This window comes from Lepidothrix coronata, unplaced genomic scaffold, assembly GCF_001604755.1.
Source record: "Lepidothrix coronata isolate B3197 unplaced genomic scaffold, Lepidothrix_coronata-1.0 Scaffold1, whole genome shotgun sequence".
Classification (NCBI taxonomy): Eukaryota; Metazoa; Chordata; class Aves; order Passeriformes; family Pipridae; genus Lepidothrix; species Lepidothrix coronata.
In genome coordinates this window covers 616576-643207 of record NW_016690181.1, presented here as the reverse complement: position 1 = coordinate 643207, position 26632 = coordinate 616576, and the positions used below count along the sequence as shown (strand labels likewise).

Sequence of the window (26632 nt, the reverse complement as noted above, 5' to 3'; positions counted from 1 at the left end):
AAAAGGAAGTGACATGGATCCGGTGCATTCGGCTAATGAAACTGTGAGCTAGCATGTTTTGGAAGTGGTCCTGCCTGCCTTACTCACCCTCAAAAGATCCCACCTGAGGTGAAGGTTATTCATTCAGGAGCTCTTCACTGGTGTTTCTTCTAGATCTATAAGTGATTTCTGTGGCACAGGTGATGTTGGCTCCATGCTTTTTCGGTAGAGAGGCATCTGTAGGTCTAGTTTTGTGAGCAGCCTAACGCTGATCATCTTGTCATAGGATCTAAGTTTCAGAGAGGAGAACACATCTCAAATCCATCAGTGATGGCAGATCTCCTGACTGCTACCACATTGTCTTGCTGTCTGCTTCTGGTAGACGCTAAGATTTTATCTAAACCAGCTGTTCTGCTCACTGCCTTAGCTCTTGCTCTCCATATAGCACGTCACAGTCTGGTGGCCAGACTTAGTTCTGTCCCCCTGCATAATGGCCCCAGAAGCAGAGGTTTCTGCAAGTGAGGGCTGTGCAGCCCTCTAACCACAAGAATATTAACTGAATGGATGTCTTGTTTTTTGTGGCATTAGATCAAGTGGGAAATGGAACCAATTAGTGTGGGCAAAATGTAGGCAAATGATAAAGTGATTAATGAGGTGATTTTGAAGATAGTTTATCTTGTAACGATGCTAATAATGTTACCTTAGAGAGAAAAAAAAAGTAGTCCCAAAATCTTCCTTCTTTCAGATTTTCTACAAAGAATAGAAAGCATTTCTTTTACAGAGCTAGGCTATGGGATTGCTTATTTTGTTCCCCTTCACACATTGTCTCTGGCTCCAGTTACGTCTAGAAAGGTACAAACATGCTTACTTCAGTCTTAATGTGGCTTTTATGTAAACGGTTACTTATTGTTCAGTGTACTGCTTCAGTGTTTGGTCTAAGTAAATTCTGCATAAGCTTCCTTTTCTCTTTGAGAGACAGTCTTTCGACTTTCTAATGTGCATCTTTCTGCTGTGAGACATATTGTCTAAAAACTGATAAGTTGCAACTAGGTTTGCCTTTATATTCATGACATAGCTAATGATTTGTTGACTTCTCTATTTGAGATGGCATTGCATCTGGTCTAGTTCTGTGCAGAGATACTAGATCAATCTTCTGTGAATTGCTGTCCCAGTTTCTTCAGTGGAAAGGGACTGGCATCTGCCGGTCTTGTGTTGTATCACCCCCAAATCCTGGGCTGCTGTTCTGTGGTAGGTGTAAAATGTCTATAGCTGTCGTAGTTTGAAGTTCAGGTTAGCATTAATTCCATCTTCCAGAACTTGCTTTCAGATATCTTTTGTGGCATTTGTGGATGTCGCCAGCAGGTCATGACCAAAAGTTGTGGTTTTATACTGCACTTTCCTTGGTTTACCATGTGGTGCAGTATTTGTAAAGCATGTATGGCTGGCAGGGCTCTCAAGCTGCAGGCCTAATTTTTGGGATATTCTCTTTTCAGAAAGTTGGAAATGGTACCAGTGTGAAATACTTTGGGAATTGCTTCTGTCCATAGCTGTTTACATGGAACTGTGAATAGCCCTTCCACTCAGGACTTAATAACTCTTAAGATCTAAGCAATGAATTTGTTGAATTCTGGTAATCCTTAGCTTTTGCTTCATTTAGGCACCTTGTCATGATTGAAGACAGTGATTAGTTTAGGGAAGTAGCAGGGATGGTCTTGGTTGTTTTTTTTTTCATTTTATTATTTTTTTCTCAGAAGCACCACATTCTGTGTTTTCATCTTTTAAAAACAAACACATAATAGTTGCCATATCAGGTGTCAGTTTGAAAAAAAAAAAAAAGAAAAGGAAAGAGAAAGGTAATGTTCCCTTAGTAATCCTGGTATGGAGTGTATGAAAATCAGTCTCATTTATGTGTAGGTGTTCAAGAAAGCTGCACTGCTCTATTAAATTAGGTATGGCATAATTCTGTGTTTGCTTTGGGGACTTCATTATCTGCTGTTTTAAGTTTGGAACTGGGTTACAGAAGTTCCTGGGTTTTAATGCTAATTCTTTCATGCAATTTAGAAGTTGTTTTTATTTTCCTGAAGATAAGAAATCATGTCCCCATACCCTCCCCACAGGTCTTTAGTCCCAATAACATTTGTAAAGGACTTAACTAAGAGCACTGTCATTAATGTATATTATTTCTGACATTATATATAATTTTGTATTGAAGTTGGGATCACTTAAGTTCAGATGCATGGAAAATGTGTGAGATGGTTACTGTTTAGACTGTAACGTATTTCATTACTCTCAGTCTTGTCCAGAGCAAAGTTAGGGAAGTACTTCACTTTCATTTAAGGTTTTCATGACTTATCTATTTGGGAATAGAAATATCACTCAGGGTTTGTCTGAAAGGTGATCAGAATAGTTTAATATGCTTAAAATTCTCCTTTATTCTGTAGTAAGTACAGATCACTATGTAGTGGTCTTTAAGCAGGTAGGAACATTTCTTTTAACTGTGACTAATGGAATGTCTGAATATCAGAAATTCAGATTAGCAGGAAGGGGGAGAGGCAGAACAGTAGCAGATTGTATGATTCTGTGAAATCAGTGAAGTAAATCCAGTGTGAAAGACTCATTCAAAATAGAATTCTTGTGGTTCACAGGAAGTAAAGGATGTGGAAGAAAATTGCGAATTCTTTGCTGATTTTGCAAACCATGTTCCATAGTGCAGCACAAGTTTGTTAAAGAAGAAGCAGGTTCATGGATTCTCTGATTTTTTCTTTTCTATTCTTTTTTGGTTTTTTATTTATTTTCTTATTTTCCTTACCCTTCTCCCATAGAAAATTCAAGGCAAAAGGTGCAGGTTCTTATAGTGAAAAGCAAACTTGTAAGATCTGGCTTAATTCTAATTTTGTTCTACAGATCTAGTCACTGATAGGTTATTTGGTGTTAAATCCAGAAGACTTAAATTTTTCAACATTAAAGTTTAAGTTCTTGGCAGGCCAGGCTCCAAGCTGCGAATCATGGTTTGGTTCTCCTGAGTGTGGTGCATGGTGGAAAGTTAGGAATGGGAGAATCTCATTGAAAAGAAAGAGTAGTACTGCTCAGCATAGCAAATAAAAGTCTAGACTCAAGTCCTCTTACTTTCTAGCTTATAACCCTTGGGATTTATACTTGTAAGCCTCTTTGGAAGTTTAAAACATTTCTATGGTTAATGGGTTATTCCTTCTAAGATACCTCTGAAGGAGGTGCTAGATGTTACTCCTAGGCAGTGTTATCACATTCAGAGAAACAAACAAGGCCTGTTAACTCAAAAATCTGTTTCCCAAGCAAGTCGTGTTCACTAACAAGTATTTTTGATCCTGGTAATGACACTACTGAGGATGTCTAAGGGTGGCCCTTGATATCTAATGCATTCTTAACCCCACTGCTGCCACTGGAAGAAATGTTCTCACTGTCTGTTGTGTGTTTCTGCTGCATCTTTGGTATTTGACTTTTTCATAAACTGTAATCATTCAATGAAACCAGCAAAAAGTATTTTCTGCTGCTGTGGTGAGCTAGATTGTCTCCAAGTGGTCTGGTAAATGCTGATGTAAGGGAGAATGGGAACTGGGGGAAGCAATGGGCAGTTGTGTTGGTACAGCCACCTCCTGCAACCTGGTTTTAAATGTGAAGGAATCATAGTTTAGGTTCTCCAGTGCAGGGAATAGAGAAGATAATTTACAGATAGTTTATCCTATCTTAGTTTCCATGTGGAAGTGGCATGTTGATGATTTTTGAGATGATAGGGGAGCAAAAAAAGTTGTTTGTGTGTTTTGAGAGGACAAGTTGCACAGGTGGTAAACAAAAAAGTAGTTGCTCTTGGACAAGTACAGTGTTTCAACTTTTTTTGAGGGGAAAGTGTTTTATGTCATCACTTTGAAAATGTTCTTGGTTCTAAGAAAAAGTAATAAAGAATATAGTGGACTAGAGAGGTGGGCTAAGGGCAAACATGGCCTTCCAGCCCAGTTGTGAGGGCCCCTTCTGAAGGAGGAGAGGCTGATGGAAGTTGTGACTGACTTGGTGACTATGGGTGCTTTTTTTTTTTCCTCTCCTAAGCGTATGCATGTAACACTCTTGCTTGGTACGTGTGATTTTTTTTGCTTTAAATGAGGGCAGCTTGGTCCAATGGCAGGTGGGTTGTTGTTATGTGGGAAGTGGTGGTGCTGTAGCTGGGTTGATTGGATGGAACAAGTGCTGGGCTTGCATGAGAACATGTCCATTAGGGAACTTCACTTACACTGAACCTTGAGCAATAGCAAACTTTAGGCTGTGAGAGGACAGTGGGTGTTCCTTGTGGTCCCTTAATGTCTGTTTTCATCTTACCCCACTGCTGACTGCTCTTTCTGCCTCTCAGGGGAAGGAAGAAGCAGCTCTTGTCTGCGCTGTCTGCCTATGAAACCTTATTTCAGGAGTCACCTCTTACAGAGAGCTCTGAGCATTGATTTTTTTGAGACAGATGCTCTAATGGAAATAAGCATTTATATGTTAGTTTCTGAAATGTCTTCATTGGATCAACTCTTGCTTCAGAAAGGCTGTGTTGTATTTCTTTGCTTGTAACCCTGAGGCACCGGGGAGCGCAGATGCAGCCACTTGCCTTAACTGTTCAGTACAATCTGTAAAATTCCATATTTCACTTGTTAAATAAGTGGAATTATCAATTCACTATTATCTAACCTGTTACAGGTTTTGTGTAAGTGAAGCATCAGGTCAGTACCTTTAATGTTAACTAACACCTTTCTAGCAAAAGGCTGTAGCAGTACCAAGTACACACATCTGGTAACATTGTAGTTGATTGTCAGGCTATTAGTCCTTAAAGTCTGCGAAGAATACAGAGTTTTTAGAAAAAAAATAATTATTAGCTCTAAGTAGCCTGTGCAAGGAAACCTGAAGTATAGGTGAGTTCAATTAAGTTGGAAAATTCATCACATGGACCAGTTAATAGGGAGGTAAACACCTTGTATTTATGGAAGAGCTAAAGAATTTTAGCCATGAAAGAAATGCTTTATGATTATAGACTCAGGAAAATTTATTTGGATAGGAGGAAGTGTTTAATTTCAGTCTGCTCCAGCCAACTTTTCTGTAATGATAAAGGACAAGTAATTGCTGTTTTTAAAAGTTATTTTGAAGTAAACTTGCACATTGCATATAATCTGGGAGAAGAAGCTGAATATTAAGTACACTTTGGTCTGCTTCCTTGGTAAAAATGCCTGCTGTGTTTGTTCAGCTATACTTCATACTTTATCCTTACCATTTCTATGGAATTTTCCAACTCTTATTCTGAAGTCTCCCGTTTCTCTAAAGAATGGTGATTGAGCTTTGCTGTGTGCAAGTCTGACTTTAAATAGGCAGTAAAATAGCAGAGTTTGAAACATGTTGCTTCCCAGTTTGTTTAGTTCTGTGATGAGGACAGCTGATCTAGAAAAATCTTAGGGGGGTTATGTATGCTTTGATTTTATGAAAATTAATTTTGCCCAAAGCTTCCCAACATAACTGTTTAACTTTTTGCCGAATGGAGTTGTCAGGTCTCCCGGGTGTTAATGTTCTGAAGCTGATTCAATGAGCTGCGTGTGTGTGTTGAGCAACTCTTATTTTTATGCCTAAAGAAGTGAGGGGTTATTTGTATTATGCTGTCTTCAAAAATGGATGTTCTGGTATTTCTAGGAAACCTCTACCAGTTGTTCTAGTAATTTATGTATAGACAGGCATTCAGATTTTTAAAGTCAGAGGCTTTATCTGTGCCAAGCAAAGCAGCATCAGGTATTTTGTCCCCGTTTCGCTGGAGCCTAAGATCAAAATTCCTTCTAAATTTGGCAAGCAACTCTTGCATTGTTTTCTGAAACAGTTTTGGGTTTTTTTAATTTTTTTTTTTTTTAAGATTCCTTGATGCCTTCATCTGTGTGCAGTAGCTTGTACATGAGCACAGGTTCTGTGTTCTGACAGGTGTCAGAGTGGGCTGCCTGAAATCTAATGTGAGACTTGTGTTTAGGCATGGACACAGTCCTACAGATATACCTTAGGAAGAGAGCTGCAGAGCAGTCTAAGCCTGAGGAAAACTATAAATAATGTTTGCATTTGAGCACTGTTTAATACAGAGGACATGTTAGGGTAATGAAAGTGATTAATAATCCAAGTTATTAGTTGACACTGCCTCCTGAAATGATTACTTATGCAACTAATTTGATTTTCTCAAATTATATAGTGAGAATGAATTGTCTTTAGTGAGTTGCCTTCAGTCTAGCTAGCTTTGTTCAGCTGGTTTAATTCTGAATAGCAGTTATTTCAGATTCTGACTTTGCAACTGTTCCGATGCAACTTCTCTACGAACAAGCTCTTGGCTATAAATGTGAACAGGTTTGCTTCAAAGTGAAGAGTTTAACAGAAATTGAAGTATGAAAATGGCTGAGAGTTCAAAGTGAGACTGCATATTAATGGAAAAACCATGTGAGGCTTTTGGAGAGCAGCTTTTGTTTGATTCTGAAATAGTCTGCATGAAGTCCTCCTTTTTATAATTGATACTGAAAGGTTTTTTTCCTACTTGTTTCATAAAACTTGATCATGAATAAAATCAATTTTCTTCTTGTCAAACCTGGTTTCCCATTATTCTTCAAGTGGGAAAGCTTAAAACTTATAGAAAACTTGAAAGGACAGATCTTATCCTGGAAAGGCACATTTTCATACTGAGTAGATGAAACAACATTTCATAGTTATTTCTGCATGTGCCATGCCTGCTCAAAGCAGGCAGAGCTTAAGAGGAAGATTTTACCTGGGTATGGTTTCCAGCTCTTGTGCATTTAGATCAACACCCTTCCTCTCAGTCCCGTGAGTGTTTTCAGGAGGACTTTACTGCCTGTTGCTGCTGTAGGTCAAAGATCAGATTCTGGTTTCAGAGCAATTGCTGACCTGCAGGCTCTGACTAAATTGACTAAATTGCGCAAGCGAAGATCTTCCTTCAAAAGCGTTGGAAGAAAAGTCAGTGCACAGTTATTTTCCAATGAAGTGGTTTGTTTTATTAGCACAGAGATAATGGTGTCTACACCAAAGAAGTACTCGCAGCATGAGCAAAGGTATGTGTTGCTTTAAAACTCTTGCTGTTCAAGGTGGATTCTGCCTGGTGGCTCTCAGGTCCCACGCAACGTTAACGTAAGCAACGAGGCAGGTGTAGGACAAGTGTTTTTTTCTTCCTCCCATGGTCTTATTTAAGTTTTTTCTTTTTTTTTTTTTTTCCTCAGGGGTTAAAAAATACAGGAGTTCCTAAAGACAAAAAGGGTATACTTCAAGGAGAGAAAAGATATACAAGAAATTAAGTAATTAGAGGTTTTAAGTACAAGGTGAGGACCATCTCTTTAAATAGGGGTGACTTGCAAAGCTTGTGTGTTGGGTTTTTTTCTCTTTATGGATGCTGGAGCCAGAAGGTCTGCTATGATTCTTTTAAAATCAAATTTGGATATGAAAGTGGGGGAAAGATCTCACGGTTATGACAAGTCATAAGTCTGTAATTTCATTTTGCAGTTAGTTCAGTCATGCCAACTGAAGCTTTTCAGGCTCACAAATTCAGCAGTGTTAGATTAATCTAACAATTAGAATTTGTGTTAAAATACATAGACTTAAACACCCAGAAATCCTCTGTGACTGGCTTTGCTGAGAGTGAAGATATATCCACTGAAGCAGACAACATAATTCTTAAATGCTGGGTAAGATGGAAAATAACTATGACTGAAAATGGCTAATGTTTTTCAACTAGCAGGACTTAAAATATGAAGAAGTGTCTGTAGGAATTCTTCTTCTAAAGGCAATTTCAGCCTGGTTGCTAAGAGACAATCTTGGGTCAGTTGGTAACAGTAGAGATGGAAAAATGGCCATTTCCAGTTTTTCTCTTGAGCCTCAGCTCTACTGGGATGATGGCAGTGTGAACCAGAAGTGCCGATTGACAATGCCTAAAGGGTATGTGGTGGGTTTTTTTAGTTCTGACTGTAGGAGGCTGAAAGCAAGCTGATGCTCCCCCCAAAAAATTTAGAAGCACTGAGAAGTTAACCTGTTAACAACTGGTAACATCAACTTTTAAGAAAAGGGCTTGCTTTTTGAATGAGTAAGGTAATTTTAGAGGTCATTATTTGTCTTAATACTGCTACCAAACAAACATGATGTCTCCATCTCTACATAAGCTTTATATTAGTCTTCTGTATTATTCTTAGTACATCTTTCAGTCACAAAATAGAACTTAAAATAAAAATAATAGCTATATAGTGAAAAGAATATATATGTCTGGAAATTGGGTAATGTGGTGATACTGAAGCAGTTTGTTATTTGGTATCCTTACGTCTGGCACTGTTGGAAAAAAAAATTCTGCAAAAGGTAAATTTATCAGTAGAATTTGAGTCTAAAACATGCAGACTTGCAAAGTAGGATCTCTGCTTTTGGAGTAACTGGTTGTGAAGGCGATTTTTTTCTTCACAGAAAGGTAATCTGTAAAGGTAGTAGAGACATACTTGACCAGTAAGGTGGGAAAGGGGTTGTATTTATTCATTATCTCTTCTATTGTGCTCTCAAACTTGAAGGCAATTTAGGTGTTGAGAACAGAAAAGGCTGAATTTCTCACAGGTTTCATTCCCTTTGTTAAGATGGGTGTTCTTGAAAATGTGTATTCAAATGAAACAGGACTAAGATAAGGCCTAGTAATTGTTAATAAAAAGTACCAAGTTCAGTTAGGTACAAATGTTCTCTTACATCTGTATTTAAGCAGTCTTTTCTGCTTTTCTTCTTTAGTTGTTTGAATAAAGGCAGACATCAATTTCTTTGAAACTCTCAGTATGAGAGTAAGTTTGAGTCTTTCAAAGGTTTGCTCTAATAACTGGGGGAGATGTTGCCAAAATCCAAAAGAAATTGTGAAATGCAGTTTAGTAATTGACGTAATGTGTTTTAAATTTAGTCCTTGAAGTCTATCTAGTAGAAAAACTATTAGTATTAGGAAAAACTGTTGTTGTTAATACAGTCACAAACTAAACAAGCAAAGACAGAATTAAGCATTTACTGTTTCACTCTGAATAGTTTATACAGGTCTATTGAAACAATTCCTGCAATTGGCAATATTGCAGTTTACCTTTTCTCAATGCTTTGTGTTATGATGCCTTAATTATACTTAACGATGAAGTTCCAAGTTGAACAGGTTTTGTTCCTAGTGTACTCTGAGTATCTAAAACATTAAAAAAAAAAAGAGAAAACCAAAACAATAGTGAAGACAAATGCTTAGACTTTAGAGAAGTGTGTCTTAGTCCAGGGTTTGAGTCACAGACAGAGTTCTGTTTAAATTAAGTGCTTTCTGGGATCTGGAGTACTATTCTGTCAAAATGTTATCTAACTGACCCCCTCCTTTATAGTTTGTGATTTAGTTTAAGGTGCAGGTACTGAGCTTGTTATGTTTTTGGCCTTTGCCTGTGCCAAACACACCCCAAGTACTGGCCTTTATGAAATTCCCTGTCAAGATAACAAGGTACAGAGTTTCCTTGTTGTCTGAGGTAAGGACTCTGATACCCTATGGGTACATGGGCTTATCTAGGCAGTCCAGGTATCTTTGGGTAGTTGTCATTAATGAACTTGGTCCATCGTAGTACTGAAATTTTTGTCTAATTCTTATTGTCTAAACACTCCTTAACAATTCTTCTCTTTAGACAATTTGTGTTAGCTTAAATGAAGGCATACCATGTGAGCTCATTGGGCCTACAGGCACTAGGGACTGGGCACCTAGTATCTTGGCCTGGATCCCTACTCACCCTCATGACTCCAGCACCTCCCTTTTTTTAAAGAGAGAAACATGAAACCTTTAAAATGCAACCAGTCTCATCTCTGGCATGCAGTTATCCGCTCTTTCCACATTTAACTTCTTGGTGTTTAGGTAAGGCTTATGTTGACTCTCTTGTTTTCTTCATTGTGGTTTTTTTTTTTTTTTTAGAGACCCCATTTTGAACTACACCAATGTAGTCTAATGGCAAATCTTTTACTAGGTCAAATTATTTTATAGTTAGAAATTAGAAGCAATACAGTTTCTTTTGGTGTCTGTCTGTGATAAATACTTACACAAAGTAGACCTAAAGCAGCAGGGCTGTGTTTTGTTTGAATTATACCTTATGCTGTAAATCACATCTGCATATTTTTTTAAAACTTCAAATGTTGCTTTCTCCTCATATGCCTTGGCAAATTATTCCAGTGGCTAAAAGTATGCTACAAATATTAGCCTAATATTAAATCCCAACTACTTGATCTAGTGGGAAAAAAGCAAAAGATGAAAAGAAGTTTGAAGTCTTTGTCATTTAGATTACGATCTAGTTGTTGCTTAATTTTCTGTTATATATTTCAGAAGTCAATTAAGTAGAGTATAAGAACTCAGTTTTCATGTATGTGTGGGAGTGGGATGAGCTTATCTTAAAATATGGGCTCCTGAACTGTAGGTGATACTTAGTGATAAATGGGGAGACATGCTGAGTGGACTGCCAGTGGACTTTCCCTGCCCATATGTTCTGAGGTCATTTCTTCTTGCAGCAACAGGTATTGACCTATCTCTCACTTTCTTACTGGCATAAGTAGAATCCAAGATAGCCTCTGTGATGGAAATTTAGCTTATATTCCTTTTTGTCTATCTATGATCTTATGTTTGACTTGTCATAATCCATATTGAAATAAATTCACAGTTGGAAGGAATTGATCATTTGTTGTTGCCTCTGAATTTGTCAGTTTCTGATACTCACAGATTTTACTGTTAAATATTCTTCTTCTCAAGCATAAGTACAATACTAGCAGTATTAAGCCTCATGCTAATCTCTGCTGTATGCAAATAGAAATTAGAAGCATCTTCTTCTTTCCCTGGTGGGCTCCTATTTACCTGTTAATCACAAAGGTAAACATTTAACCCACTTGAAATTAAGATTATGCAGATAAATTTTATGGGGTTTATATGCCTTTATTTAACTCTGAAATCATGCTGGTAGGGGTTAGTTTGTGATTGTGGTGATTCTTGTGACAGAAGCTTAGAGCTTATGAGTGAAATAGTGAGATTGCACTTCATTCTTTATTTGTTAAATATTTGTATTATGGAGGTCTGGAGATTTCTGAGTAGAGAGAAAAGAAAGATTTCGTTGCTGTATTACTATATGATCTGATTAATTCTCAAATTAGTAATGTAAGAAACCATGGGTTACAAATGAGCTTAGCAGCCCTTCCATTATTTACTGAATAGGTAGTATGGACATTGCAAGAGCTTCCAAGATGGGAAGCAAACATTAGAATCTCTAGAGTGTTCCTTCTAAAAGTATTTTATTATCTGAACATAGTAGGACTAACAGTATAAAAAGCAGGGTATAAAATCAAATATTTCTACAGTGAAATTCTGTGGCTGAACTGTGCAAGTAAAAACCTGCCCTTTCCTCTTTACCAGATATGAACTGGTTTATATGTACTCCAAATTAGGCATAGTATATGCTTCATATTAGTCTACTTTAAGTTGTTTAAATTAACTTCTCTTAAAGTGACTCTCAGGAAGATGGAATCCAGTATTGTATTATGCTCACTTTTCCAAAGAAGTTGAAAAACCTATTGTACTTCACTGCTTTTTTTAGTGCAAAATGCTGTCCAAACTTTTGGAAATAAAGCCAGAAACAGCAATCCAGAGTCTTTAAAATAATAGTTTGTTCCATACATGTGAAAGCAGTTTTTGAAAAATTTTGGAAACCTCAGATGGCAACCTTCACTTTAAAGGAATAGTAAAATGAGTCATTCTTAAAATAAAAAAAAAAGTCTATGGTGGCTTTTGTCCAGTAATAGGAAAAGGATTGACTCTGGATATGAAATGCTGAACTTTATTGCATTTGTATTAGGCAAAATTATTAACACTGTATTGTAGAGGCTGTGGCACATTTTTGGCAAGCTGATACATTCCTCCCTTTTTCTCTTGCTCCCTCCCACTCAAAAGTTTTTGTCTTTCTCAATCTGATATTGAAGAGAGAGAAATATGATATGCATAAAGATTTCTGACACTAACGACACTAACTTGAGTTTGGATTTGATGTAAAACTAAACTGTTACCACAAATTCAGACTACAGAAATACACAAAATTAAAAAACTTCATCATCTTATTTAAATAAAACCAAATATAGTTAAACTGTAGAATCAGGCAGTAGGGAATTAACTGCCCAGACTTTTGTAGCTAATACCTGGCAGAGCTGAGAAACGTCTGTTGTGTAAGCTCATCGTGCCTTCTCCATGTGTGTTTCTCTATCATCTTTTCTCCATTGAGAGCAGGCTATTACGAAAGATGACAGTGAGTTAACTGTAAGAAAAAAACCCAGCAAATGTCATGTTATCACAAGAAGTGTATGATAGCATGATTGAAGCTACTGTCATGTTCTATTTTTAGCAAGTATTAACTTGGTCTGTGGTTTCTCAGAAATCTTGGTCTCTGTTGGCTGAATTTGGAAGAACAGCAGAAACCTGTAATTTGTGTGTTAGTATGGTAAGAACTTTCCATCATCAAACCTATTGAATGCCCCTTGTACTGTAGCTGAAAATATCTACTTGCCATGAGTTGACACTTCGAAGGATTCTTTCAAGCCTGTTGTATGTAAAACCCCATTATCAAGGTTCAAAAGTGGCTCCACATGCTGCACACAGAAGATCTTTTATGAACAGGCTTGGAATGCTACATATGTGGTTATTTCTAAAACAAACAGAGAGTAACTCTTCTGCTTTGCCTCTGTTTATATATAGACACAGATGAATTAAAAAGCTTGATTCATCTGCAGCCCACTTTTTATTTATTTAATTTATCAAAATAAAAAAGTCTATAAAAAGTAACACTCTCCTTTAAATGCATAATAAAGTCGTTCAGGACTAATATTTATATAAGTGTTTTAAATAAAGCTAGTAATATTTAACTTTAAAGATATTTCTCTGTGATGTTTTACATCTAAGGCTAAAGAATTATGTCTCTGAGTTGAGAAGAGAGAAATGGAGGGGTGGGAGGGTTAGGGGGGCGAAGCTGACTCTTTATAGCCAAGGATATCTAAAAATGGAGCATAAATAATAATACTAGTTTTCCTTTTTTATGGCGTCTTCAAATTTTATGCAATAATGTATTGGGTTTGCATGGCAAGGTTTTGTTCGTGGGATATGAGAAGTTGCTGGAAGCTTTTCCCGTGTCCAACAGGGCCAATGCCAGCTGGCTCCAAGGCAGACCCACCAGAACAATGGTGGTAGTACCTCTGGGATAACAAATTTAAGAAGGGAAAGAAGTTACTGCGAGGGAACAATTGCAGACAGAGAGGAGTGAGAATATGAGAGAAGCAATTTTGCAGTCACCAAGGTCAATGAAGAAAGAGGGGCAGGAGATGCCCCAAGTGCTGGAGCAGAGATTCCCCTGCAGCCTGTGGTGAAGACCATGGGGAGGCAGCTGTGACCCTGCGGCGCTTGGAGGTCCAAGGTTAAGCAGATGCCCACTTGCAGACCCTGGAGAACTCCATGCTGGAGCAGGTGGATGCCCAAAGGAGACTGTGACCCTGTGAGAAGCCTGTGCTGGAGCAGGCTCCTTGCAGGACCTGTAGGCCCGTGGAGAGAGAAGCCCAGGCTGAAATGTGTCTGCTGCCAGGACTTGTTACCCCACAGGGGACCCATGCTGTCTGTTCCTGAAGGACTGTTACCTGTGGAAGCGACCTGGAACAATGGGTTCATGAAGAACTGCAGCCCATAGGAAGGATTCCCGTGGGAGAAGTTCATGGAGGACTGTCTCACATGAGAGAGACCCCATGCTGGAGCAGGGAAAAGTTTTCTTGTTGTCCTACTCTGATTTGGTTGGTTATAAATTAAATTATAAGCAAACTTGACCTGGGAGTCAGGATTGTTTTGCCCATGATGGTAATTGGTGAGTGATCACCCTGTCCTTATCTTGACCTATGAGCCTTTCATTGTATTTTCTATGCCCTGTCCAGTTGAGAAGGGGGAATGATGGGGATGTCTTTGGTGGGCACGTGGCCTCCAGCTAAGGTCAGCCCACCACAAAATTATAACTTTTCTGACAAAGTTCAAGTACAGCATTTCTGAAAAAAAACCAGAACAGCTGGTAATTAGATAGTGGAAGGCATCTGGCTGACAAAGCTTTTCAGGTGATGGCAGATACCTAAAAAAGTCAGATACCTAAAAAGGCAGATACCTAAGGGAAGTATCTAAATAAATATCTTCTCTAGGAAATTGTTAGGAAAGTTCAGAGATACTTAAGAAGCTGGGCTTCAGCTTTACAGATGCAGTTTTACATTTTGACAGCTTTTATTCTCAAAACTGTTGGTGACATCAAAGGCTTTCAAATATCCAACTACCACATGAACCCTTCAGCTCTGTTAAGTTCAAATCCTTAGTGATATGCTGGCATTATGGCTTCTTTATCTCATCCATCACCTTAGCGGGTGACCACTGTTGCCATTTTCTGCCCTTTGCATGTTTGAAATGAACCTGTAGACCACCTGAGATACTTTGTACAGTCACTGAATTTTCCTCAAGAACAGACTAAAGAGCATGTTCGTTTTAGTAAAGTTGAATTAGAGAAACATTGGTTGGGCAAGTAATACTTTTCTTTTGTCCATGTGGGCAAACCAGTTTTTCTTGTTCAGTGGTAACCAGCATAATGTAAAATATGTGTATTTGGGTCATAGTTTCTTCATTTCATTTGTAATCCGGTATTTTGGGAGTATTGTTTTAAGTTTTCCTGTGCTGCTTTTATTGATCTTGAAATTTCAAACTGTAAAACTAATGAAACCAGCAATATGCTTCGGAAAAGCTAGCAGAAAATTCCTTTATTCAGCTCCTGGAGGCCTTTTGTTTTGTTTTTTCCTTTATGAGAGTTTAGTGCTGGTTGTTTTCCCATGAGGTGTGTGCAGAAGTCACAGTATGCTTATGTACAGTTTAATGCAGACAGGTGACCTGGTGGGGACTTAAATTGTAAAATTTGGTAGCATTGTCCTGGTCATATCAATATTTCTGAAAATGGAATGTCCCTAAGCAAGTTCTTTGAGAAATGTGACCTGGAAGTGTTCACTGTTACTCCTGTTGTCTGGTCTACTCCAAACTGGAGTTGTCTGATGAGCTGCATTGACCTGTGGATCACCAGTAAAAATTTTTTGCTTTGCTGTGCTGAAGCTTTTTCTATGCATGTCTTCCTAAAAAAGTAAATACTGTGACTCTAGTAGTTATCTTCTAATTACTGAATGTTACATGTTTCTGGACAAAGTTATTTTAAAATATTTTAATAAAATTGCTTCTTGTCAGTTGATCACACTTTTTCTTTGGATATGTGCAGAAATAACTTCATAGAATCACAGAACATTCTGAGTTGGAAGGGACTGACAGGGATCATCAAGCGAGGTACAAAGCAGTCTCTGTGTTCCATGCTCAGATGCTGCTTTAGACATACGAAGTGCTGAGTAGTGTCACCCATAGTCCTGTTTCAAGATAGGCTTTCAAATACTTGGTCAGAATTGTTTGGATATGGATGTGGCTTTGGGGGTCCTGGCCTTTTTGGAGGCTTGAGATGTTATGGATCTCATGTTAATACCTGGATTTTCACTTCTTGTGTTGAGAAGTAATACAGTTTTGCTTTTTGAACGGATAAACATTACTGGTAACTAGTAAATTAATAAAATTTAAATAAACAACACTAATTTTCATAGAACCTTCTTTTTCTTCTTTACTCGTTTGTTTAGTACCTGTTCCATGGAATTTTGAATCTGATGGGTTAAACCACTTTTCACCAATGTCCATTAAGATGCTGAGCTGTTGGTTGCATCCATAGGGTAGTGGTCAACAGCTCAGTGTCCCAATGGACAGTGACAAGTGGTGTCCCTCAGATGTCTGTGCTATTTAGTGTCTTCACTAGTGGCACAGACAAAGGGATCAAGTGCACCCTCAGCAAGTTTGCAGGTGACATGAAACTGAGTGGTGGGGTTGACACAACAGAAGGATGAGATGCTATCCAGGGGGACCTGGACAGACTTGAGAATTGGGAACCTCACTGAGGTTCAACAAAGCCAAGTGCAAGGTGCTGCACCTGGTATCAGTAACACACTGGGGGATGAACAGATCAAGAGAAGAGGACTTGGGGGTGCTGGTGTATGAGAGGCTGGACGTGAGCTGGCAATGAATGTGTGCTTGCAGCCCAGAAAGCCAGTCGTGTCTTGGTCTGCATCAAAAGCAGTGTGGCCAGCAGATTGAGGAGGGAATTCTGCCACCCTACTCCACTCTGGTGAGAACCTACCTGGAGTTCTGCATCCAGGTCCCCAGCAGAGGAAGGACATCGACCTGTTGGAGCGAGTCCAGAGGAGGGACACCAAGATAATTAGAGGGATGGAGCACCTGTCCTATGAGGAAAGGCTGAGAGAATTGTGATTCTTCAGCCTGGAGAAGGCTCTGGGGAGACCTTGTTGTGGCCTTTCAGTACTCAAAGGGGGCTATAAGAAAGACAAACTTTATAGCAGGGTCTGTTGTGATCGGACAAGGGGTAGTGACTTTAAACTGAAGGAGAGTAGATTTAGATTAGACATATGGAAAGAAATGTCTTACAGTGAGACACTGGTGAAACACTGGAACAGGCTGCCTGGAGAGTTAGTGGATGCCTCATTCCTGGAAATATTCAAGGTCAGATTGGACAGGGCTCTGAACAACCTGATCTAGTTGACAATGTGCCCTGAAGGGGGTTGGACTGGATGAACTTTAAAAGGTCCCTTCCAACCCAGACTGGTCTATGATTCTTTGAAAACAATACTGATTTTTACAGGTGTGATGTATTTCCACTAGTAAAAATACTTGCTTAGGCAGATCTTTGTATTCACTACCACACTTTAACAGACACAAAAAACCCCTTTCTGACTATTTTCTGAAGGTACCATGCCCATAATTTCTTCATCTGCCATTCTACTTTTGATGATCAGGTTGTGGAAAAGAAGCAGGTGAAACAGCTGCATGTGTTTGAGTTTTAGTGTAGGTTGGGGGTCAAACATAAAAAGCTGTATTTATATTGGAAAGAGAGAGAACTGTGCCAAACTGATTATACTTGTAAATGCACTGGAGTTTTACCTAGAGCACTGAGCCAAAATGGGTGCTTGTTTTGGAATAGATTTAATTAAAGTTTTGTTCAAAGGCTTTTTGATAAACTTGTTAAATCAGTTTGGGAACCACTGCTTTGTAGGGAACTGGTTCAGGACATACTGTTGTTTTTCTCTTTTTTTTGTTTATTTGTTGGTTGATTTGGTTTTTTGTTGGTGTTTTTACAGATGTTCAGATTCCTTGTGCCTTTTACAGTTGCCTTGTATCACACAGTGGCAGAGTGGCTGGGATGCCTCCAGCTGGATATACTAAAGTATTTCTGGATTTCTGCAAAATTGGGTTTTGTTTATCCCCCTTAGAAAGCTTGAAATAATTTATTATTTTGAGACATGCTAAAATTTGAGAATACACTGCTTTTTATAAGTGTGAAGATGATCTCATTTTCTTGACAGATGTCAAGCCGTTAATATCAGCTAGTGTATACTTCTCTAGAGCTTTTAGTGCTGCTGTTTCACTGGGACACTTTGTTTAAGCCAGCATATCACTCTAAAGTATTGTTCTAATTCTCAGAACTGCTCTTGGCACCCTTTACATGAGAGTTCAACACTTACTATCCCGTGGCATAAAGCTGGCTTCACTATGTACATTTTGATAGCTCAGTCATTTGCTATGTACAGTCAGAGCTCTTTAATGCATCCTCTCCAGACCTAGTGAGTTGTTTAAATTGTTTGTTAGAACACTTCACCTCTTGGTATGTGCATGATGTTGCCTTGCCTTAGAAATGCAGGGCTGGCCATAAGGTATGAGTTGATGCATAAGATGAAAGAGCTGTATGTTCTGAAACACAGAATACATAACCACGGGGATGCACCATTTAGATTCCTGAAGGTAACAATTCACTTTCATCATAGTTATAAACAGGGAGGTTGTGCTACTGTTGAGAAGAAGCTGTGTGGCTACCTAATCGTGTTCATTTCAGTTGATATCACATCTGTCAGTCAGGTGCTCTGTTTTTGACTGCAGGAGCAAACTCTGCCATCGTTATCATGATACTTGTGTTGAAAGGTTAAACAGAGTAGAAAGGCAATTTGGAGTTGGTTAAGGTGTCCTTGATTTGTTTGTATTGTATTACAATGGTGAAATTAAGATGGGCCCAGTAAGAAGTTTTTCAAGAAGTGCCTTTTCCCTTATTTTACCCTTTATTGAATCCAAACTTTGCTTCACCTTCTGCTTGTGTGTGTGTAGGAATGGAATGTAGAAAAGATATGACTGGGAGTGGCTTTGGACCTCTGTTTTCAGGTAAGCGTTTAGGGACATGAAAGGCAATGAGAAGGACTTCTGCAAGTATATCAGCAGCCAGAGGGAGACTAGGGAAAATATGGAAAAAGCTGAGGCCTTTTTTTGGTCTTTATTGGTAAGATCTGCCTTCTGAGTCCCAGGCCTTGGAGACTAGTAGGAAAGTCTGGAGCAATGAAGACAGCCTCAGTAGAGAAGGACCAAGTAATGGAACACTTAAACAAGTTTGCTATAAGGGAGTCCATGGGAGCTTGCAGAATGCACCTATGAGTGTTGAGGGAGCTGATGTCACAGCAAAACCAGTCTGGATTATTTTTGGAAGATTGAGACAATAGAAGACTGTTCCTGAGGACTGAAAGGAAGCAAATGTTACTCTTGCCTCCAAGAAAGCAAGAGGGTCAGGGAATTTATAGACTGCTCAGCCTCACCTTGACCCTGGGAAGATGATGGAGCAAATTCTCCTGTGAAGCCATTTCCAAACATATGAAGAACAAGAACATGATTAGCAAAAGTCATTGTGGCTTTACAAAAGGCGAAATCGTGCTTGACCAGCCTGTCAGCCTTCTGTGACAAAATGACTGAGTTGGTGGAGGAGGAAAGGGAAGTTCGTACTGTTTGACCGTAACAGTTTGTTTGTCATTTTCTCCCTTAACACCCTTGTTGACAGTCTAGCTGATGCCATCCAGGGTAGCTAAGCAGACAAGGAGGGGGATTTAAAACTGACTGAAATGTTGGGCTCAAGGGGTTGTGAGCTATGGTGTGAAGTCCAGCTGTTGGCCAGTTACTAGTGCTGGTACTAGTTACTAGTTGCCAGTTACTAGTACCCTAGGGGTTGGTAGCAGGGCCAGGGCTGTTGATCATCTTCATTAATGACCTGAATGATGGGACAGAGTGCACCCTCAGCAAGTTTGCAGATGATGCAAAATTGGGAGGAATGGATGACACAACAGACGGTTGTGCTGCTGTTCATAGGGACCTTGGCAGGCTGAAGAAATGGGCTGACAGGAATCTCATGAATCTTTGAATCTCATGTTCAAAAAAGTTCCGCAAGCAAATCTGCAGGAAGAGCGTCTGCATTCCAGCATCATTCTTCTGGTACTTCACTTTTCATACCATTGCCAGCTGTTGGCAGACTGCTTGTACTCTGCCTTGAGCAGCATGCTGCCATTTACATGTGGTGATTAGACTAAAATATGCAAAACTGTTTGGAGAGAACTGTCAAAGTCCTAGAGAAGAATGTGATAACAAAACTGAAACATTTATTTTAAGGGTACTCGAAGTGTCAAGGAGGTGAATTTCACAGCTCTGGACCATTATTTAAATGTTACTTTATGCCAGAGTTGAGTGAAGCAAGGAATGTGAAAGTGGTTTTAATCACAGCTTATGTAATGGTTTGCCCCTTGAAAACTTCAGAGTTACTGCTGTCTAGCCCTGTGTTGCTGAACCCATGGTCTGTTATGCTTGGTACAGTCAAGCCCTGCTGCCACAAGTTGCATTTGGTTTGCAAGTTATTTCTTCGTGAAAGTGCAACGTCTTTTATAGCTGTCCTTAGGTCTTCAGAACTAATGTCACTTTACATTACTGTTTGCTTAAGCACATCTCTTTCAGTATTTCAGATGTCTTGGTTTGTAGTTCTCGTCTTTTGAAATGTTTTAGCTGGAGTTAGTGGTTGCACAAAAAGAGAATTGTGAGGAGACAAAACCTGTGAGGATGAAGACTAAGAACAGACTCTTAGGTTGTCTGCGTTTCTGGGTGACCAAAATAGCTTTAATAGAAGTGTTGGGGTGTATGTTAAGTATCTTGTATGATGCCATTTAAAGCATTTGACACAAGAAATTGGAGTCCAGAAGAAGGACTTGAAGGTGACCTGTGTTGATTATCATGGCCAAACTTGCACATTAAGTAGTGGTTGTGTGAATTCTGGAAGGTTTTTCATAAAGTGAAATTTTAATGTGACTACAATTGTTTGAAAGGAGCGAAAAGCAACACCTTTGTAGCATCAGTGCTGCATCTGATCTTAGTAGTACATAACAGTTCAGGAGAAAAACTTGGAATAGGTACATGATGCGAACTACGCTCTTCTCTGCTAAAAATCCCAGTGTATCAATTTCTGTTATTTAGGGTTTTGTGCTGGTCTGTTGTAGTCCATCTTTATTTTCGTCTGAGACTGTGACATCCTTCAATGGCTTTTTTCTTTCATGAATGGTGCTGTATGAGTGAAAAAGCCATCACAAGCTTCTAAATTATAGTTAGTTTCTGGAATGGAGATTCTCGTCAACATAGTTAAGCCAAAGTAAAAAACAAAACCAACCAACAAACAAACAAACAAAAACCAAAACAACAACAACAAAAAAACCACCAAACCCCCCAAACATAAAACTTTGATTAATGTGATTATGCAAAGAAAAATTTCAACTTGGTGCCACTAATACTTGATGCAGATGTTTGTCTATAGACACAACACCTTCATGGACTTCTGTGGTTAGCTTTTTACTTAGGTTGGCTTGGCAGATGCGTCAGAGCTAGGAGTGGATTTTGAAAGTGCATCAGTGATTGATGTCCATATGTATTCATTTTGATAATGAAATCACACATGTATCATGAGTCTGTGTGAGAAGGCAGGCTGATTGGCTGGAGGTGAACAAAAAAAGTCTCCCCAAGTTTTCTGAATCTAGAAATATTAATCCATTAGGGTCTGTGGTTTCCAAGATACCGTGTTATATCCACTTCTTAAAGGGGCATTCTCAAGCTTATTTGTAAATCAAACTTCTGAAAACTTAAATTTGCTGCAACATTTTCTGCTGACAAATATACCTAAGTGTCTATGCGTCATCATGTTCCAATCAAATGCAATCAGTGTGGCAATTGCTTAGATAATCTATGTTGGAAGGAATATGTCAATAGAAAGGAGCTCCTGTTTTAATCCTAATAATTCCAGTTGGAATGTGTGTTGTCTGCTGGATTGTTATTTGAAGTGAGTGCCAGAAATTCTTATGATAAAATCAGTGATAATCATTATGCCAGTTTAAGGAGACACAAGCTCCACTCCAGAAATTCATAGGAAGCAAAATCTGCAAAATGTGATCCAAGATGGGACTGTATGTAGGCCATGGAATACCTCTCTCCCCAGATGTGGGTACTCAAATTCTGGAAGTCTATCTGCCTGTGTGAACCTAGTTTTATTTCTTGTCTGTGAAACTGATCTTACAATTTTGAGATGCTCTTGGCAGGGAATTGATAAGAAAAATATTTATATAGTTGCATCTGTGTGGTTCTTCCTCGTGTATATACTTGATTCCAGATGTCTAAATGCAAGCAGGAATTAAATGGAGTTGATTTTCTTTTTTAAAGAGGTAGTAGTCAGTCAGCTCCCTGATGTGTACAGTAGCATAACTGCAGTGTAGTTTGCTGAAGATCCTAAAGTGACAATACAGTTAAGAAGTGTTTTTAACAGAGTTGGTTTCTTATTTTAAGTAGAGGTAATTGTGGAACAGTGTAATAAGGGACCATAGCATTACAGGTAGGTAAGCAATCCAGAAGCTTATGAAAATTCAGCCGAGGTTTTTTTGATAGACTTTGCTTCGTCTGAAGTTGGACCTCAAGAGCTAACTTTTGCACGTAGAGCTTGCTCAGTGCAACCTAAGCTGGACAGTAAAAGTACAGTGAAAACAAAACAATTTCATAGCAGCTCTTTGGAGAAGGGATATTTTTGCCTGCAAGTTTGTTCAAAGCCCAAGTAGCAGCTCATAATGTAGTGGCACTTTCTAAAAAATTATGCTTATGCATCTTTTCCATATAATAACATATTTAATTCCTACTTAAGATAGCATTTGTGAATTTAGTGATACTTTTAGTTCCTGAGAAATGGAGATCTTAATCTTGCTTTACTTTTTAGGAAATGCTGTGTATATATTGCAAGGAATGTAAGCGGAATCTGTAAATCTTGACATCTAGTTTATTCAGTCTGGACTATGGGATTTGCTTTGTCATTATGTAAAAAAGTACAATATGAAAGTGTGCTTCACTGTTTGAACTAGGATTTAATATAGGCAAGCTTAAATTTGATTCTGTGACTTGGCTTTGTGTTTTGCTGTGTGTTGCTTCCACGATTCTCTTTGCTATTTGATAAAATTACATTCTGTCTCTCAAAAATTCGTAGTCATTACCTTAACCTGATGTTAAAAAGTGAGGTAATGTATTTTATCTAATGTATGAAAAACTTGAACTGGAAAAAATATTAAGTGTTTGAGATCTCACCTGCCAGGTTTTTTTCCCTCCCCATCTCAGTTTCAAATGCAAGTATCTAGAAATGCAAACTGATTGCTGACACTTAGTGATTGAACTAAATATGAGAGCAAGTTTGTCCAACTGTCTCATTCTAGTAAATATTGTTAAGGGTTTATAGCTTTAACCTGAATTAAGCTTTTGTGTAGTTTTCAGAAGACATTTTACTAAAAAAAAAATTGAAATAATGTTTCTTATTTGCTCAGTGCTCTCCACTTGCATAAACTTCAAGCAAAATGCAGAGATCACTGCTTCATCTTGAGGAACTAGTAACTAAATATAAAGATCTAATAATAAAAACACAGTAAAACCACATTCGAAGTTATTCAAAGAGTCTGGACCAGTCCTTTTACTAGTTGTGTAGTTGAGAAGATAAGAATTTTTGACCAATAAAAAGCAATAATTTTACTTAGGAGGGAAATAGGTAAAATATTACCATTTTATTTAGGAGCCCTGCAGTTTATTATTGACCTAAATAGATTGTTCTGTGAGGACTTATTGCCAGTTCTAAGAAATAAGGAAAATGAACCTGATTAAAATACTTGTTGACCTTGTACCTTATGTCATGGGCATCTCCTTGCAGGTTTGGCGATGTAGTCCTAAAAAAGGAAACACAGAAAAAACCCACAAAAACAGTATACATCCCATTTTTCCTGAATAGACGCATCCAGTTTCCTTAATGAACAGATCTGAACTATATTCCGATAGATTCCAAATATCTGGATTGGAAGAAATAGAAATAATTAATAGCATTTTTGTTCCACTAAATCAGTTCCAGGGAACATGTAGCTTCAAAAGAGAATGGATGTAACAAATGAAAAATTTCACACAAGACTGCCACACAGAGAGCTTCACAAATACATTGTTCCTAGTTCACCAGGATTTGTGAAGTGGACAGGGCTTGGTTAGAAAAGCATCTATGTTTTTCGAATACAGTTTTTGTGAAAGCCGAAATAAGTAACTAGCTAAAGAATATTTATTATCCTAATCTCCAAATTTGCACGCTTCTTACTGCTTTCCTGACAGGATGTTTTGGAGGACAGTGTGTCCCTCCCTTGAGGTCTAGACAGGACAGGGAATAGATCTTCATCCTTAAGAACTGGAGCCATTTTAAACAATGATGCACCTTTGATATGTGATTGTCTGCAGAGAAGAGGGGTATCAGCTACAGCACTTCCTCATATTGTTGTGTACTCAGGAACACGTCACTAGGAAAGTATCAAATCTTTACAAAGTCCACATTGTAAACTGAACTGTGTGCAAAGCTGTAATTTATGAAAGCTCAATTTCTTGAAGACCTTTGTACTAATTAGTTTAAAACTTTACCCTTGCTTTGTAGATATAGTTTAGCAGGTTGTTTTACTCCATGTGACACAGCTGTTTTAAACTTAGCAAGATAAATGCTAAGGTGTTTGGTTGGTTGGTTTTTTGTTTGTTTTGTTTTTGTCTTTTCAGTTTTTTGTTTCTTTGTGGTTTTTGGGGTGCTTTTGGTAGTATTTGGTTTTTTCCTTTTTCCCTTCCTTTTCCTTTCTTTTTTTTTGTCCCCCAGTCATGACTCTTAGTGGACATCCTTCACATCTCTGTAGACTGACTGTTAGACAATTTTATAGCAGAACTAGAGAGCTGGATTGCTGGGGATTGTTTTGGTTTGTTTTTAAAGCTGTTTTCTGCTGAAGTCTTCTTGTGAACTTTCCTCTGTAGAGTAACTCCCTTCTGTCCTTATGGGGTTATGAGTTGGTGTTAGGTGAGTGCTGTTTCTGGATTACTTGCATTATTGCTGCCCAGTTTAAAAGAGTGTCATTAGTTTAATTTCAGTGGCATGGATGTAACATTTCAAGAACTATTTGACACAAGGAATGTGGGAGGTATCGTGCCAGCTAATGCAGATGGGGCTTATTTGCTCACTGGCCTGCAAACTGAATTCTGAACCAGCAGTTTAATGTGTTTTCCCAGGTGAAGCACTCTGCTTATGGGGTCCAGAAAATCTGTCCTGAAGGTGTTCTCCAAAAAAGCTGAATCCCGTTTGCGGCAAATGAATCCAAGCGGAGACAGACTTTGTCCAGGCAGAACTAACTCTCGTAACTTTATTACCCCGTATATATACATACAGACTCTGGGTCCGAGCTATCGAGCCAAGCCAGATGTTTCTTATCCCCACACATACCACACACACCCAGGTGACTGCTTTCAGTCACAAAGAGCAATCATGCCTCAAACGGCTTTCCAGCTTGACCCTGTGATTCTTTTCACACACACTAATCTTAGCTCTGCCTAAGGACCACGAATTTTTGCTTCAGTATTTTATTCTCCTTCTTTTATCATCCAGGTGGCTGATGTTGTCTGTCTAGCTGCTCCTATGCCCATTTTACTGCCAACATGTAACACTCTTTCAGATGAGTGCAAAGAGGCTCTCTTTGTAAATTAAAATGAAATTATGAAGGGGGGTGTGTGCATGTGTGTTGTGCTGTGGTGGTGGTGATATTTTCCTCCTAAGGTCTGAATGTAAGTCTGATTTCTGATTACAAATAAAAGAGCTGCGAGAAGACCTAATGCAGTGGTTTGATAAGTGGTTAGCTCTTTTGTAAGTGGTTAGCTCTTTTGGGAGGAGGGTTGGGAATGAATATCAATTTTCATAAGAGGTTTGATTTTTCATGTTAAACAAAAAATCAAACAAACAAAAAGCTGCTTTATTCAGGCAGTAGACTCTACTCACCAAAATGACTGTTGAAACAAAATCATTCTTGATACACAAGCTCTAGACTTGCTTCAAAATAGAAGTTTCAAGTACTGGTACTTTTTAGGACTTTAGGCTTTAATTAAGAAGTGGTTGACTTGCAGAAAACCACATGCCAACTTAAGCTAAGTGTGTAGAATTCTAATAGAAAAATGGTACAGTAATTAATAGTACCTAGCAATTTCATCAGAGATGAAATTATTTTTTAATTCTAAGTGAATTAGACATAATTTTGGTGCACTTGTGGCAGTTGGAAGGCAAATCTTTTCCCTTTAAAGGGAGAAAAAAAAGGAAAAGGATAGGAGAGGAAATCATGGGAGACTTTTGGATTAGATTTAATATTCACAGCATAGTGATGTGTTGACTACTGTGATGAAAACTTTCTGTTAGTACCTTCAGGGAGATGGGGAAGAGGGGATTATAGCTGTGACTTTCCTACTGAGAGCCTTTAATTTTGGTTTCTACAGAAATGAAGAGGACAATTGTCCACTCCTGAGCCTTCCTGAATATAAATGTGATGTTGTCTTCCAGGGATTCTTTTTCTTTGTTTTTAGCTAAGAAGTGCTTTCTTTCCTCTGCTGTTTTTAATGGAACAGAAAATGGAGATGAAAAGGCATGGATTTTCCTTTAGACTGGAGTTTGGAGAGAGGCACTTGTCATCTGTTTCTCTGCTTTGCATGGGTTGTTGAGGATTGAAATCGATTGGGGCAGCAGGACTGGGAGGCTGTGATGGAAGAGCTGGGTAGGACTGGTGTCATCACTTCACAAAGTACATATAGTACTAGTCCAAGCACTTCTCTAACCCGTCATCCCAAGCATAGGAGTGATTTGGATCAGTTTAATTGTGGTGGCTTTTTGTGTGTGAATGAGAGAGTGAGATAAGACTGTAGAAAAGCCCAGTGTTATCTTAGAGTGAAACTTTGCAAGTTAAGCAAGCTGGAAGTCTGGCCCTAAGTCACATTTTATTGTTAATATTGGGACTTTGGTTACTTGAAGACTGGTGGAAAGGGTTTCCCCCCAATACACACATATGCTTGTAGGATAAATAGCTATGAGTGAACATGTTCAAAACATAACACTTTGGTGTATGTTTAAGTACTGATTGATGTTGTGGGTGGGTATTTCCTGATACTTAATGATGGTTTAGAAGAGTTAGTCATCATTGGCCAGGAAATACCAACTCCAGATTAGATCAAGTGCAGTTATCTAAAAGATATTTCAGTGTCCATCTGAATGCATGG

The 26632-nt window shown here is 38.5% G+C and overlaps 1 protein-coding gene across 6 annotated transcripts in view; it reads left to right on the top strand.

Annotated features, from left to right (window-relative positions):
• The window catches only part of NUMB (NUMB, endocytic adaptor protein), a 90923-nt gene that overhangs the window by 8705 nt on the left and 55586 nt on the right, over window positions 1-26632 (top strand). Inside the window, exon 1 of one of the 6 annotated variants that reach the window (XM_017808893.1) lies at window positions 7248-7269. The exons of 3 other annotated variants lie outside the window; for them this stretch is intronic. The gene's annotated coding sequence lies outside the window, so the exon portion shown is untranslated. Of the gene's footprint in view, window positions 1-7247; window positions 7332-19356; window positions 19469-26632 lie in introns of those variants that run through there. 2 more of the 6 variants (XM_017808873.1, XM_017808862.1) reach the window with 2 other exon arrangements.